General features: G+C 37.6%; 1 protein-coding gene across 1 annotated transcript in view; it reads left to right on the forward strand.

Annotated features, from left to right (window-relative positions):
* LOC113496172 (probable cationic amino acid transporter) overlaps positions 1–17705 on the forward strand; it is a 138364-nt gene that overhangs the window by 49071 nt on the left and 71588 nt on the right. The window lies entirely within an intron of this gene.

Consider the following 17705-nt stretch of genomic DNA (forward strand, 5'->3'; position numbering starts at 1 on the left):
AAAAAAGAATAAAGAACGAGGAATAAGTAGACGGTTGTTTATTTCCAACCAGTTGTGTGCATGTATCTTGGATTTAAATATCGAATTAGAGGTTGTCAATGTTTAGACCAAAGAAATTAACATTCAAATAAATATAATAATAACATTAATAACATACTTCCATACCAAGTTAGCAGGTAAACAATGGTCACAAACATAACAAATACTTATCATAACCCTTCATTCCTAATGGCCATGCATCCTGTGAGATAGAAATAAAATATTAAAATAAGGCCACGCAAAGGTAATATAATGAATAATACCGACAAAAAAAAAGCATACGTCATGTTGTGCACGCACGCCACTTAATTATACCCACATTCCATTATAGAATCAAAACAACATAAAGTGTAGATTAATTGAAAAATACCCACTAAATCCGAATAGAAAATAATTCTACTGGATACATTTTATACAGTTTATAGTGTCATTTTAAAGTATACATTCATGCATATGTAGGTATTTGCCAATCCTATTTGCTTACATTTGAAATTTTGTCGTTTTATTGTTAAAGAATACTTATTATAGCTTGAATAATAATTCAATTGACGGTTAAGTTTAATACCACTTGGAATTTCTATTAATTAAGGATTATGTAGAGGAAACATATTTGATTATTATATTAATAACAATTTGTTCTAAGCTTTGATTACCTTCTTACTTTAGTAATAACAGTTAAAATTAATTAGTTCAATATTTTATCATTTGAGTAAGGACAATCACATCAAATAGGTATTTATCGATATTAGGCGTGCACGAATCATGTTGGAAGGGTTCACGTAAAAGCCACGCAATTTGTAAATTACAAATGGCTATGCAGATTAATTAAGAACCTACCTTATGGACATGTACTCGTTAAGTATCATCAATAAGATGTAAATACGTCCACGCATTAAGAAGTCGTAAAAGTATAATAGGGCTACGCAATTACTATATTGTTACTGATTTCCAGTAAAGAGCCACGCAAATATAGGAGGCAAAATTCTATTGCAGGACGCCCCAAAATGGCTCAGGCAACCTCCACACTGCCCAACTTAGAACAATTTAATTGCGATGGTGATCCGACATCGGTTGGTTCACGTTGGGAGAAATGGAAGAGGGCACTTGAAATCTACTTACTGGCTGCTAGTATCGACACGCCTGCCAAAGAAAAGAGCTACTCTCCTCCATCTTGGGGGATAGCCCTCCAAGATGTTTATTATAACCTACCAGGAGCTCATGCTGAAGAAGGGGAAGTATCGATGTCTATGCTATAGCGTTAGATAAATTTGACAGTTATTTCGCACCGAAGCAAAGTCGGATATACGAGAGGTATCTTTTCCGACTTATGAAACAGGAGGAAGGAGAACAATTTGAAAAATTCTTATTAAGGTTGAAAATCAAGCTGAAAAATGTCAATTCCAGAATAAAGAAGAACACATTATAGACCAAATTACAGAAAAATGTCTCTTAATCGATTTAAGAAAGAAAATTTTAGAATATGGTGATGCAATTACCTTAGACGAAATCATAGTAAAGCAAATGCATTAGAAGTTGTAACTAGACAATTAGACCAATTTAAAAGTTTTAATACAATTAATGAGAACAAATACAACAAGGCTGAAATAAATACAATCTACAACAAGAAAAAATATGACAAATCAATTCGAAAACAAGAATCAAACACAAAATGTAGCAGATGTGGAAGCTCCACTCACTTATCTGAAGATAGTAAATGCCCTGCAAGAGACAAACGGTGTTCGAAGTGTGGCTACATTGGTCATTTCAGGGAACATTGTAGGACTAGACAGAAACGATATCTTCCAAACAATAGGAGAGAGACTGTACATAAAAAACCAAGACAAGAAACAAAAAAGGAAACCAACAAATCAGAAATCGACTATATTTTCCACCTAGATGAAGATGAAACTATAAAGTGCAATATTGGGGGAGTTATTGTGAATATGTTGATAGATTCAGGAAGTAGATGCAACGTTATAACTGATAGAACTTGGCAACTTCTAAAAGACAATAGCGTAAAAGTTTCCAACCAAATACGCAAACCTAATAAAACACTCATTTCCTATGGTAGTAAGGAACCTTTAAATATTATGGGTTCTTTTGAGGCAAATATTTCAGTCGGGAACAATAGGGCATAAAATGTACTGTTTATGTAATTAAAAACGGTACACGTGATCTACTAGGCAAAGAAACTGCGATTTTATTAGGCGTGCTTAAAATTGGACTCCAAATTAACGCACTAAGCAATCAGACACCATTGAAGAAAGAGTTTCCAAAATTTAAGGGTGTAACTGTTCAGATTCCAATAGACCAAGCAGTTAAACCAGTCATCCAACCGTATCGGAGAATTCCCATTCCTCTAGAAGAAAAGGTTGCCAGGAAACTAAGGAACTAAAGGATGCGGATATCATCGAGGAAGTAAATGGACCCTCACCGTGGGTATCGCCAATGGTGCCTGTTTCTTAAAGAAGGACAAGAGGAGGTACGTATCTGCTTGGATATGAGGAGGGCTAACGAAGCTATTATAAGAGAAAACCATCCTCTTCCAACAATGAATGAATTGCTACCCAATTTCTGTCAAGCTAAATACTTTTCCAAACTTGACATAAAAAATGCCTTCCATCAACTTGAGATTCATGAAAATTGTAGATACATTACTACCTTTAGCACGAGTAAAGGACTGTATAGATATAAAAGGTTAATGTTTGGAATATCTTGTGCACCGGAGATGTTCCAAAAAATTCTAGAAAAGATGTTGCTGGGTTGCGATGGTACATTTAACTTTATTGATGATATTATCGTACATGGTGCCACAGAAAAGGAGCACGACGAAAGGTTGAGTAAGGTGTTGCGAGTCTTAAAGGAAAATGACGTCCTACTAAATGAAAACAAATGTATTTATAAAACACAAAAAATTGAGTTTCTCGGTCACGAACTTTCGGCTAGTGGAATAAGACCCCTTGAAAAATATTTAACAGTAATTAAAACCAGTAGAACACCTAACACTACTGAAGAAATCCAAAGTTTTCTGGGTTTAGTTAATTTTGTTAGTAAATGGATTCCCAATTTAGCTACCCTTACTGAACCTTTGCGGGAACTGTTACGGTTAGGCCTGGGGAAGTCGGCAAATATCCAAAAGTTCTGGACACCCAAACAGGATGAGGCATTTGAAGCTTTGAAGAAAAGCTTATCCAACATCCAAACATTAGGCTATTACAATCCTTCGCATAAAACCCAAGTTGTCGCTGATGCTTCTCCTGTAGGATTAGGTGCTGTATTAGTTCAGGTAGGTGAAGATGGTCCTCGTGTGATTGCTTTTGGTCATAAGGCTTTAACTGATTGCGAAAAGAGATATTACCAAACAGAAAAAGAGGCTCTAGCGCTCGTCTGGGCAGTGGAGCACTTTAAAATGTACCTTTTAGGCAAAGATTTTGAGCTAATAAGCGATCACAAACCATTGGAGACCATTTTCGGACGATCTTCTAAGCCGTGTGCTAGGATAGAACGGTGGGTACTTAGATTACAGGCTTACAGGTATAAAGTCATTTATCGTCCAGGCAAATCCAATATAGCTGACACAATTTCCAGGCTCAGCAAAACTACCTCGTCAGAACCATTCGACTCTGAAAATTATGTCAATCAAATAGTAAGTTACAGTAGACCTACCGCGGTTCCTTTGAATGAAATTAAAAGATGTTCTAGTGAAGACGAGGAAATCTTAAAAGTTAAAAATGGTATTTTTAATAATGACTGGCACGATTCCGTTAACAATTTTAAAATCATAAAAAACGAACTTTGTTTTAATGAAGATATCCTACTTCGGGGAACCAGGATAGTTGTACCCCATAATCTGCGTTCTCGAGTACTAGAAGCGGCTCACGAAGGCCATCCGGGTATAGTATCGATGAAGGCTCGCCTTAGAACAAAGGTGTGGTGGCCTAGGATTGATAAAGATGCTGAACGTCTGGTCAAAACTTGCCAAGGTTGTACACTGGTATCTAATCCTATTCCACCACATCCGATGAAAAGACGAACACTTCCCGATGGACCTTGGATGGATGTAGCAATGGACTTCTTGGGGCCCCTCCCTAGTCGCGATTATCTACTAATACTGGTTGATTACTATAGTAGATATAAGGAAATTAAAGTAATGCGTAGTATCACCTCTCTAGACACAATAAAGGTTTTGAAAGAAATATTTTCTAGGCTAGGCTATCCAGCAACTTTGACGTGTGATAATGGAAACCAGTTCACCAGCGAAATTTTCCAAAACTATTGCAAGGAGTGCGGAATCAGTTTATTTAATACAATCCCTTATTGGCCCCAAATGAACGGGGAAGTGGAGAGGCAAAATCGCGACGTTTTAAAACGGCTCAAAATTTCACAAGCGGAAAATAAGGATTGGAAAGATGACATATTTAATTATCTGATGATGTATAATAGTACCCCTCATTCTATTACAGGCAAATCTCCTTCAGAATTATTTTACAGGAGGCAGTTTAGAGATAAGATCCCGGCAGCACAAGATGTGGAATATAAAACAATAGACGAAGAAGTTAGAGACAGAGATTTACAAATGAAAGAAAAAGGGAAAGAATACGGAGACCTCAAACGGAGAGCAACAGATAGCCATTTGGAAATAGGAGAGAAAGTATTGATTAAAAATGTAATCAAAGAAAATAAGTTGACCCCTAATTATAATCCTACCATGCATACCGTAACGGGGGTGAAAGGTGGCGATATTTGTATTCGGAATGATGAAACCGGGAAAGAGTACCGCCGAAACGTAATCCACTTAAAGAAAGTGAACGACGCATGGACCGTGATTAATCAGGATTGCAGTAATAATAATTTAGAAGAAAATGATGAATTAACGTAAATCCTTAGATGATTGTTGTATTATTAAATTGTTATATGCTGTTGCTAAGTGCGATTTTAAGATTGTGCAATTTAAGTAAAATCAAAGTTTTGTTACATTGTGCAGCAAATTTGTAACACATAGTACCTAATATTTAAAATACTTGATTACTTAACCCTCAAAGTTGATAAAACATTAAAATAGTAATTATGAATCTTGAAACATTTGAAATCATTAAAAATAAAGAAGGGATGTAGTGTATGTGCCTACGCATCAGCGCGTCAGTCGCTTACAAGCCGTCAGTGCATGCACACGTGTCTGAGCTACGCATACCCTACACCCGCCTAAGTACGACAAATAGTGTTTTATTGCCCCTGGGATACTATAAGAATATTTATTTTTTATTTTTACCTTCGTACATCGAGAGTTTTCATTTCGTTCGTTTTGTTTAGATTCTATCGTTTTACGAGTTACCAGTATTTTTGCCGTTCTGGAAAAGAGACGCCGATATAAAAGTGTGTTGCCGTCTTGCTTGTTAAGAAACATTACACTGTTTTAAAGAAAATAAACGAAGTCTAGGGTTTTACAATAACTTGCTGTTTAAAATATACATTTCTCTATTGAGCAAGTTTTATGTAATTGAAAGGCATTATTTATCTGATATACAGTTACCAATAGAATGAAGGATTTTAAAAAAAGTTGACATCACAAAGAGGTTTAGTATTTTTAATCCCGTTGCTGTGAAGATATAAGTTAGAATTTTCTTTCATAGTTTAAGGTTTCGCGCCCCTTCTCCTCGTTTTTGCAACTGCTTTGTACAATAACCGTACTCTACATATCCCATAGCTTTTCCATCCTGTCAGATAATGGTCTCAGTAATTGGGCTATCAAACACAGAATGAGTCAAATTATTCACGTTATTCCTGATATTAACGTTTTCAAACAAAACTCTTCAGCTTTAGAGTATTAGCATACATGTACAGTCCACTTTAAACATATTTGTATTTAATTAACTTACATGGGATGAAGTTTGAAACGCTGTTGAAAATTAGTAAAATGTGGTTAATGGCGGCAACCACAACACGAGTTGTGGTTAGTTTGAAAATAGTATTTACGCGAATATTAATTACTTGTTTAAACCTGTTTTAAATTAATTTAAAATACGAGTACGTATAGGGCACTCGATGTATTAAAATTTTAGTGCAACTTTTGATCGGAATTCTAACCAATATTGAAGTATTGTTTTCGATAGTTTAATATACAGTATTATTGCATACAATATAATAAGCAACTTAAAAAACCGCTTTTGTTGCTGTGTTTTAACAACAGACCTGGTGAATACGACTATCATATTAAGTTCATATCAAATTTGAGGACATATTTTAAGGAGTTTACATTGTGTCCTACGCGAAAATCAAACCCGTGACACATCGCACTTAGCAGGTTTGGCGTGGTGACCTCAACTACTCGGCTATCCGTAATACCGTGCAGTCATTACGATCAGGATAATACTTATAAAATGTATTACGCCGCTGACAGTTTTGTCGGATAAAATATGAGGATGATCTGCGATGAGTCGCCGACAAATCATTTTCCTTCAGTTGAGAAATATTTGCGAGAATTTCTTTCAACTCTTTTGTTGTGGGTGACCGCTAGCTCTTACAGTTGACGTAGCCTGCAATAAAATGTCAAGTAAGACGAGTTATATCGCTTTAAGCACTTAACGAGCAAACATGGTGCAGCCTTAATGGCAAGAACCATGAGCCAGCACGTTAACGATATTTGACTTTCTTTTTGTTTCGTTTGGTTATAGACAACCAGTTCCTTGGAAAATAAAGTGGAAAGTTAGACTTTACTGACTGAACCCGTAGTACCCTGCAATGTATTTTACATTCAACAAGGCTCATTAACCTACAAAAGATCTACAATACGATATAAAGAAAACGTTAACAATCATTTAAGTAATGCTTGGATAAATATTAAACTGCGAAGGTAAATATAATGATGAAACTTTGGCTAAGTAAGTTTAAAATTATTGTTTTGTCGTACGGCAAAATTCCAGTGGAACTTGATCGCATAACGCCATTTCGTAGATGCAATAATTTTGAGCATAACATCACAAAGGGTTGGAGCATTATGACTTAGCGACAACAAAGCAATTTATTCAAGGCTTTTGATATTACGTAGTACATGTTACAGCTTCTACGAACATCTTTGTTGACATTAGCTATTATCTTATTAAGCTCAGACGATATTAGTCTATAATAGAGCATTTTACCTGCAAGTTTTGCTATTTATTATGCAATGTAACTTCCTCTGAAGGTGCACCATGATTTCATATTCTTTCAGTAGCATTGGTTTCATACTTGTAAATTGTACTTTGTGGACAATACTCGATGATTGGTCAAACTACTTTGAGCTCGTAAAATGGTCGTAAAAGCGAATGTGAACAACGTGACATGCTAACGTGACGGTTTTAAAGCAGTTCAATGACCGACCGCAAATGAAGGAATAAAATAAGGTGACAAGAGATACTAATGTTTAAAAAAAACTTGTTCCATATCTTAGGTATTAAGTTATATTATTTTAACAACAAAAATTACAACCGACTTCGAGAAAAAACTACAAAACGAAACTTGATGGGACTTTATGGGACCAAATGACAGCTATTTCAGGTTAAATGAAAAAAGAATCAACAAAATCGATTGGGCAAGTCTGAAGTTATAAGGAAACAAAAAAGAAACAAAATGTAGACGATTTGAGAACATCCTTATACTTGAAGTCCTTTAGGTATAGGAGTATAAACAGAGGGAAACATTTTAACACGCATAAAGAGATGTTGCAGAGAGTTTATTACGAGCTATTTCTAACAATATTACATCCACAACTGAGTCGAGTCTGTAGAGTGTCAAATAAAGCCTAATTCCTGCAAACGTGACATTTGAATCGCGTCAGACCTCAAATGCACTTCATATTCCATTCACAGGAATTAAATTACTTAGTCTCATTAAGCGACAAACTGTAAATTGAAACTGTGGAAGAGGGATGGCACTCTACGCTGTGTAGCGCGCGCTCTCTTACACGAGTTCAAACGTACTGTTTTGAAAGGTGGTAGGCCAACTGTCTATTTCAAACTCGGTCGGTATGAATAGTTTCTCCTCGACTAACAAGAAGTTGGCCGCACGTTTAACACGCGTTGAGTCTCGCTCTGCACACCCGGACTTTGACTGGACATACGTACTAAGCTGGTCTCGTACTGGTCGTGTTTAATTTTAAACTGAATGCATGGTAAATTTGTGCAGAGTCACAGCTCATAATTTCATGAATTATTTAGAATCCTTTAAGTTGTCCTTTTAGTAGTTTGATCTCATGCATAAGATTGCGCTTTCTTTAACCCGCATTTGGCTTTAAAAAAGGGTTCTATTTTTCTTTTAAAATGGGTAGAGCCTAGGTAGAGACTTTTTCTCTTTGTTTTTACAACTCTTTTTTCTGAGTCGTTTTTTGACTGACAAAAAAAAACAGTAATAAAAAGTAAAACAGTAAAACTCGAATTTGGCCCAACAGATTTTTAAAATAAGATTCCATTCTTCTTTTAAAAATGGATCGAGCTGAATATTTTTTTTTATAATTTGTATATTTATAAAATAACGAATAAAAACAGAAAAAACGAGAATAAAAAACAAAGAGAAAAATCTTTACAATATTTTTACAAAAAAACACATTGTGTAACTTAAATCCTTTGTTTATATTTACTTGCTTATATTGTTTCTATGTAACTTAGTCGTAGATCGATCGCCTACGGCTACGCTTTCGTAGCTGTCAACTGCGTAGAAGTATTACGAGTATCTACGAATTACGAAATATTACTTTATTTATTTTTGTTGTGTAATTTGTATTTTTATAAAACAAATAAGAAAAAATCAGCACATTTTCTTACACGCATATCTGAGGAAAAATACTTACATTATGTGACAATTTATTACAAGAAATACATAAAAGATATTTATATATTTACTCATTAAAAAGAGTAAGTGACCGATAAATAAAACCCTAAAGATCAGCTGTTTAGTTTACTCCGATATCAAAGTAGAGTAACATCTGATAACCTTAATACTTTCAAAGAAAACCTTTAACGCATAAAATAATCGTTTAAGGCGATATTTATGGGACACCAATATCCGTAGGAAATGTGCCAAGCAGTTAGGAACGTGATTCTCAGCGGGCTTGTCATAACTCGCCTCGCCTGAACTCGTTTCAGAACATCGTTTAAAAACTACGTCACTGGAATGGTTACACCATAAGTTGGGGCATTCACGCTCATAGCACTCCGGGGTTTGAAATAAATCTAATTACAATAATAAATTCAATATCGGACCCTTCACGGGGCCGATGTAGATTTCTTAGCGTCCGTGGCCTGGCTACGCTTCGGAGATCTCTTTGGAGAAACCGAAGGCTTTGTATGTGGAATTATGGATGAAAATTTAACGGTGTATTGCACAGACATAACCAAGTGGCCAGGATTATCCATCAGCAGCTTGCTCTGAAGTACAGACTTGTGGAATCTGAGGTGCCGTACTATAAGTATGTGCCCGACCCAGTTCTCGAAAATGGTCATATCACACTGTACCGGGATCGGTCTATCATCACTGACAGGATTATTGTTGCCAATAAGCCTGATATAGTGGTGATCGATCGATCAGAACGTCGGACAATGATTGTTGATATCACCATCCTCCATGACGAGAACCTCGTGAAAGCAGAAAATGAAAAACAACAGAAAGTGAAATATTTGGATTTAGCTCACGAGGTTGTCGACTTGTGGGAGGTGGACTCGGCAATCATTGTCCCGATAGTCGTAAATGCCAATGGCTTAATAGCCAAGAGCCTCGATCAACATCTTCGGAGGCTCTCGTTGGGCGTCTGGGTCAAGGGTTTGATTCAGAAAGCGGTACTTCTAGACACGGCGCGCATCGTGAGGAGGTTCCTCTCTCTGGAGCCCTGACCACCGGCAGCTTGGGCCCTGTTCCCGTTGCCGGTTTAAATATATGTTGTTGTTTTTTTTTATATATATTTAAAAGTGTAATTTATATGTTGTATAATTTAAATAAAGGAAATAATAATAATTCAATATACTATTTATTGTGAATGCCTTTTTTTAGTAATGTAGAGCATTTTTCCGATCGTTACAGCTCAGAACGAACTAAATTAGCTATAGTTTTTTTCGAAGATTAGAATTGCTTTTCAAGTACCGTGAGGAACAAAATTCGATAAACGAAAGCAGATAGTTAAAAATAACATTGTGTTATTTGACTTCTGTTGCTGAGATCCAAGAATACTGTAGAGTCTGGGTGTCTTTGTTCACGGGATTATTATTTTTTTGACACCCACGCTACACAAGGATTCTGTAGTTCTGGAAAAAGTAAAATCAGATTAAGTTATCACATTTACGAACAAAATCTTAGTACACACAAGTATAAGATTTTGCAGGTCGCAGCCACTAAGCAGCTTACAGTCTTCTTGTTAGTCTATCCTTCTTTCTCAGTACCGATGCTTGTGTATTTATTTAATACCAAAGACTTTCATTGTGTGGTCTCGGCTTCCACTAAGCTTGTTTTAATGGTATTGAAATAACAAACTTATATAAATATGAGGATGGCTAAATATATACCGATGTAAAGGATATCTATTCATAGGAAAGGAAAATAAGCCGGGATTTTATTATATATTATCATGTCATCTAGGTACTAATGACAGCAGTTTCGGCATCAAAACAAATTCATCACCAGCATTGATTATTTTTGGAAATTCCCTACCGTCTGATATTTTCTGATTTATTTTCTTTATATCTCACACTAGCAGTTGCCCGCGACTTCGTTTGCGTGGTTGGAAGATATAAGTTATGATACTTTGGGTACAATATCACAATTTACTTACGGAACCCTATGTTGGAAGCCTATGTTCAGCGGGGATAATGTAGCTTCTCAACAGTGAAAGAATTTTTCAAATCGGCCCAGTAGTTTCGAAGCCTATAAGTGTCAAACAAACAAACAAACAATCAAATATTTCCTCTTTATAATATTAGTACAGAAGTATAGATTGGCATGTGTATTAAGATCGAGCTTTACCTACTTGTTATTTCACAAGCATCCCTACTTTTTATACGTCGTCGGTACGATTTAAAATGTTAATTTTACTATAAGGTATGTCTATAGTTTCCTACCTTATACTGGCTGTTCTACTTTTCTCGCAAAGTTCAGTTTTCGTTTCGGACATTACCGCTGCAGGTTTTTGGTTAGCCGGCTTTTAAAGTACTCGATCGTAAAAGCCAGTTTTACCAACACACTTTTAAGTGGCGGTGAATTTAATTTGTGTTATTATTTTATCCAAGGTAACTTAAAGTGGAGTGATATTAATTCGTCCATTAGCAGCCGGACGAAAATCAGATACGATGTAATATTTGGCTGGTTTTGCGAACGAAATAAATTGTAGGTATATGTTAGTCGGTCGTGTTTTCTTGTTGTATGTTTGATGGAATCTATGAGAGGAGATCTGAATGTTTAATGGTTTTCGACCAGTTTCAGAACTGCAAAACGGCAGCAGAACGGCGGAAGAAATAAATTAATTAATATGGAGAGCTATTTGGAAATGCACACCAATTACATTCTGAACATATTTATAGCACAACCTTATCGCTGTTAATAATCCGATTTTCATCATCTCACTTAGTGTTAATTAACAAGAGGCTAATTGCTTTGCAGCTCCGAAACCAGCGATAGTTATGTATCATTACGTAAAGCATTTCTTATAAATAATTTTATGAAGTTTTTATAAAGAAAAGTGGTAAGTATAAAACTTACAAAAAAGCCTTTGCATTTGAAAATATAACCCAAGCTGTCCCTAGTGATGCATTGATTAGATTTTCAGATTAATTTACGCTAATACTATATTTTTATAGCTTGTAAAACGAAACTATTTTCATTTTTAAATAAAAATGCAAACCCTCTATTCATACCAGCGTTTGCGTGTGGCTAAGCCAAACGTTTTATATTCATAGGTTTTCGATATAAACTTCATTTTAACGTGTCACTTATACGGACAGTTTAAAAAAAAGTTTATCCATATGACAGATCTAAAAATTCGAAAATTTAGATTCAACTTTTATGCAACTATTACAGTAAAATGACATCCATTTAAAAACTATTACGTAAATGAGTATGGATAATCCGCAATTGTAACTTTCAAAAAATACGATATAGAATTTATTGTCTTTATAAAACTTATGTTGAATGACATGAGAAAAAAAATACACCCAGCGTTGCAAATTTTGTCGTTTAGTTTGGATTGTTATAGTTTCAGAAAAAAACATCATCTATACAATTTTCAACGATCGGACGGACAGAGAGACTGACGGACGGCGGAACCGCAGTGACAGTTTTTTGTTTTAACCCTTGTGATACAATCCACAAAATGGGTTGCCATGCAAAATCACTAAAGAAATATTTAATATTTAAAAAACTAAATTCATTTACAGTAAAAGTAGGTTTAATTGACGAATAATTCTTGTTAATTAGTTAATACATGCAGAAAAACGGACTGTACATAACTAACTTCAAATATTGAATAGTTCAAAATCTATTTTCGTGGCTCAACATCCGAGAACTACCTGTCTGATAGGTGTAAATGAAACTATTTGGATTATCTGCATTTAAGCCGTAACCGCTCTCGATTCTGACAACAATCGAAACCAATTATGATTTCCGATTTCTCGATTAAGCCGCTCGTTTATTACCAATAGAAACTACACGTTGATTCAGCTTACATGCACCGTTTTGATAGAGAATTTACTGTTGTGATGGGTATTAGAAATTGTCCTTTCAGTAGGTATAAAGTAAAGTTAGGCGATAATGAGAATTAATAAAAGATGACGGGTATTTATTACAATTTTGTAATTAAAATAGTAACCAGGGGGTATCGTGTCGCCCAGGTAACTTCGTTGAGGAGGAGGTCAGATAGGCAGTCGCTCCTTGTAAAACACTGGTACTTAGCTGAAACCGATTAGACTGGTAGCCGACCCCAACATAGTTATGAAAAGGCTAAGCCAATGATGAATGATGATGTAATTAAAATAGTGGAGTTGGAAAAATAAATCTATTTTCTATTCCTTTATCTTGCATCAAAAAGCATGAGTTTAATTTAACCTCCTTTAATTCGCCTGTATGTACCCTATAAAAGTTAGTGGTTTCTTAGGTTTACGCGGATGTTAGACATTGAAATGAAACTACTTTTACGGATTTTTTCGCGGTTTAATTTTAGGTATCATGGTCACGTCGGGAACTAAAATCTAAAATTAAACCGCGAAAAAATCCGTGAAAGTAGTTTCATTTCAATGTCTAACATCCGCGTCACCGTGTCACCTCCGTGCAGTCCCGGCTAAGAATAGGACTGTCCCTTATCTTCCCGTGGGTGTCGTAAAAGGCGACTAAGGGATACATTGGCCAAATATGTAGATAATGTGCCAACGGAATCAAGGTCAGAGAAGGAAAACTCGAAAGAAACCCTGTGCCAACCCGTCTAGCCAGCGTGGCACCAGTAGGCTAAATACCTCCATGAAGAACGCACCAGGAACCAGGCCCCTAGTCCCCGGCAGCCCCACTAGTCCTGGCCACGGTAGCAGCCAGATAAACGGTGGGGCAGGGGGTGCTAAGAATCTCCGGCAGACGCCAGGCTACCACCCCAACCGACCACTGGCCCTGGTAACACATAACGTGCGCACTTTGAGGACAGACGAGAAACTGGTTGAACTGGAAGAAGTATTGAGCAAGTTGTGTTGGGACGTAATAGGTTTGTCGGAAATCCGTAGAGAGGGTGAGGATACGATAACCTTACAGTCCGGTCACTTGTTCTACTTCCGGGAAGGAGACAGAAAGTCCCAAGGTGGTGTCGGGTTCATCGTCCACAAGTCTCTCAAGAACAACATTGTGTCCATCGGAAGTGTGTCGAACAGGGTAGCGTACCTTATACTCAGAATATCCAAGCGGTATTCGCTGAAGGTCATACAGGTCTACGCCCCTACAAGTACACATTCTGATGATGAGGTGGAAGCTGTGTATGAGGACGTAAGTAGAGCCATACACAACACCAAAACACAATATACTGTTGTTATGGGAGATTTCAATGCAAGGCTGGGCTGTAGAAGTGATGGTGAATTGAAAGTGGGGCAATTTGGTTATGGGCAGAGGAACTCCAGGGGACAGAGGCTGGCCGACTTTCTGGAAAAAGAAGGACTCTATATGATGAATTCTTTTTTCCAGAAGCCGCCTCACAGGAAATGGACCTGGATGAGTCCCGACGGTATGACCAAAAATGAGATAGACTTCATCATGAGCAACAAAAAACAGATATTCAATGATGTCTCTGTGATCAATATGGTTAAAACCGGAAGCGATCACCGCATTGTGAGAGGCACATTGAATATCAATGTTCAACTCGAAAGATCGCGTCTGATGAAGTCTACGCTCCGACCGTCTATTGCACATATCGAAAACCCCGAGAACTTTCAACTCGAATTAGCAAATCGCTTCGAATGGCTAGACAGCTGCGCATCGGTGGACGATTTGAATAGCAGGCTGGTAGACACTGTCCGTACGATTGGGGCTAAGTATTTCAAGCCCAACCGTAAAAATAAACCTCAAAAACTATCCGACCACACCCGGAATCTCATGGCTAGTCGACGTTCTATGACGCTCCAAACTTCTGAGGACGCAGAGTCATATAGGCAGCTCAATAGACAGATCTCAAAGTCCTTGCGACGCGATATTCGCTCCTTTAATACGCAGCATATTAAGGAGACGATTGAGCGGAACCAAGGCTCCAAAGTCTTTTCAAGAGACATGTCTATTGGGCAAAGCCAGCTGACGAAGCTGAAGACAGAGGATGGACGCGTAACGTCTGATAAGTCAGAGATACTACGGGAGATAGAGAGGTTCTATGGACAGTTGTATACCTCGGTCTCAGTTGAGCCACCTGGCTCGGAGGGAGACCCAAGAGCCAAGCTAACCCGACACTACACCGAAGACATCCCGGACATCAGCCTGTACGAGATTAGGATAGCTCTCAAGCAGCTTAAAAACAACAAGGCGCCGGGCAAAGATGGAATCACCACAGAGCTTCTGAAAGCGGGCGGATTGCCGGTACTGAAAGTCCTTCAGAAGCTTTTTAGTTCCACCTTGCTCGAGGGCAGAACGCCGGAGGCGTGGAACGGGGGTGTTGTGGTACTTTTCTTCAAGAAAGGTGACAAGACCTTGTTGAAGAACTACAGGCCCATAACACTGCTGAGTCACGTCTATAAGTTGTTTTCGAGAGTTATCACGAATCGTCTTGAACGCAGGCTCGATGACTTCCAGCCTACCGAACAAGCCGGTTTCCGAAAAGGCTATAGTACCATAGACCACATACATACGCTGCGGCAGGTTATACAGAAGACCGAAGAGTATAATCGGCCACTTTGCTTGGCGTTTGTGGACTATGAGAAAGCCTTCGATTCCGTCGAAATTTGGGCAGTCCTTAGGTCTCTCCAGCGGTGCCGTATTGACTATCGGTACGTCGAAGTGTTGAAGTGTTTGTATAGTAACGCCACCATGTCAGTCCGAGTACAGGAGCATTGCACGAAGGAAATCCCTTTAAAAAGAGGAGTACGACAGGGAGATGTCATATCTCCGAAACTGTTCACAGCTGCTCTAGAGGATTCCTTCAAGCTTCTGGAATGGAAAGGACGAGGCATTAATATAAATGGCGAATACATCACTCACCTTCGGTTTGCCGACGACATCGTGGTCATGGCAGAATCGCTGGAAGAACTAGGGCAAATGCTCGGAGACCTCAACAGAGTATCACAACAAGTGGGTCTCAAAATGAACATGGAAAAAACTAAAATTATGTTCAACGTCCATGTTAGACCCACCACAGTCACTGTTGAGAACTGTGCTCTTGAACTTGTACACGAATACATTTATCTAGGACAGGCAGTCCAGTTAGGTAAGTACAACTTCGAGAGAGAGGTCAGTAGACGGATCCAACTCGGCTGGGCAGCGTTCGGTAAATTGCACAACGTTTTCTCGTCCAAAATACCTCAGTGCCTTAAAACAAAGGTGTACAACCAGTGTGTGTTACCAGTGATGACTTACGGCTCTGAGACGTGGTGCTTCACGAAGGGACTTTTCCACAGGCTCAAAGTCGCTCAGCGAGCTATGGAGAGGGCTATGCTCGGCATTTCTCTGCGGGATCGAATCAGAAATGAGGAGATCCGTAGACGAACGAAAGTCGCCGATATAGCCCGTAGGATTAGCAAGCTGAAGTGGCAATGGGCGGGCCACATAGCGCGAAGATCGGACGGCCGATGGGGCAGAAAAGTTCTGGAGTGGAGACCACGTACCACCAAGCGCAGTGTGGGACGGCCACCTGCCAGATGGACCGACGACCTGGTTAAAACCGCTGGGTTCCGTTGGATGCAGGTGGCAACGAACCGGTCGCGCTGGAGAAATTATGGAGAGGCCTACGTCCAGCAGTGGACTGCTATGGGCTGACATGATGAGTTTCATTTCAATGCCTATAAAAGTTGTTCCATGGTTATAATGACGTGACAAAAATAATCTAAGAATAACGAAGATAGAGACACTTGTTGGAATATCTAGGGAAATATACGATACGAACAATAAGTAATGAAATCCCAGAGGTGTTGTATACAGTTTCACTTTGCGTTTTTTATTCGGAACGGCTTCCGTGCCTTCGTTTGAAATCTTGGGTATTGAATGTCATTCTGTTTAGTGATGAGTATCAATATGGATGTTATTTTTCTGTTCATCGGCTCTACCTCAAAATCTGACACAATCTTCGAGCCGTCCCGGCCGGTTCGGACTCAGCCTTCCTTCTTGGTAATCAATGACTGGAATCGTACAATATTTTAAAATAATATAGTTTGATTATCAGCAAATACTTAAATAAATAATTAATTCATATTTTAATTTTCTTGTTCAAAAAATAATGTCGTTCTAAGAAATCTTTGAGGCGCTGGGAGTATCACTAACATTGAAATTATACAGCGAACACAGACTCCTAAATTACTCTAGAGCTATTACCACTATACTAGCAGCAAAAAATAATTGCCAAATGAGAAAATAAATATCCGTGCCTTAACTTTTCTTGTGTCTGATTCAATTTAAGATATCTCAAATCTCTTTCATTTAGAAACTAACAGGAGAAATAGGTATACTCTTAAACAATATCTATTTAAATTAACGCAATACGCTTTTAACTTATTTCATCTAATTGTGTAATTTCTCGTAGCAATCTTAATTTATGAGATACAGGCTGTTCATTATGTAACGTAAGCTAATAATTCGTACGTAGGTGTACAGTTCAGTCATGTGAATATATTAAACACTAAACAATGGCTCGTGTAATTATGTTTGAACGAAGATTATATTATGACAAGCTTTATAATAAGGTTGCTTATTATTTAATAATTATTATTAATTGAAGTGTTACCACTTCCATTAATAATAATAGAATAGATGCTTAATGTTGTAAGTTCTTATTTTTTATATACGGTTATAAGTCTGTTGCTGGCTTTCAGCCAGTTTTATAGTAATAAATTGCACGTCTAATTCTTGGAAAAAAAATTGATTCACATTAAGAACTTTTTTAAATCTTAAAGTGTGCTTGCAGTAAACCAAATATTTGTTTGAAATACCTACTCAACTTTTGAAATGTTTAACACAATCGGCTCTACATGACTAGTAGATATTAGGCA

The sequence above is a fragment of the Trichoplusia ni genome, chromosome 7, assembly GCF_003590095.1.
Source record: "Trichoplusia ni isolate ovarian cell line Hi5 chromosome 7, tn1, whole genome shotgun sequence".
Lineage (NCBI taxonomy): Eukaryota > Metazoa > Arthropoda > Insecta > Lepidoptera > Noctuidae > Trichoplusia > Trichoplusia ni.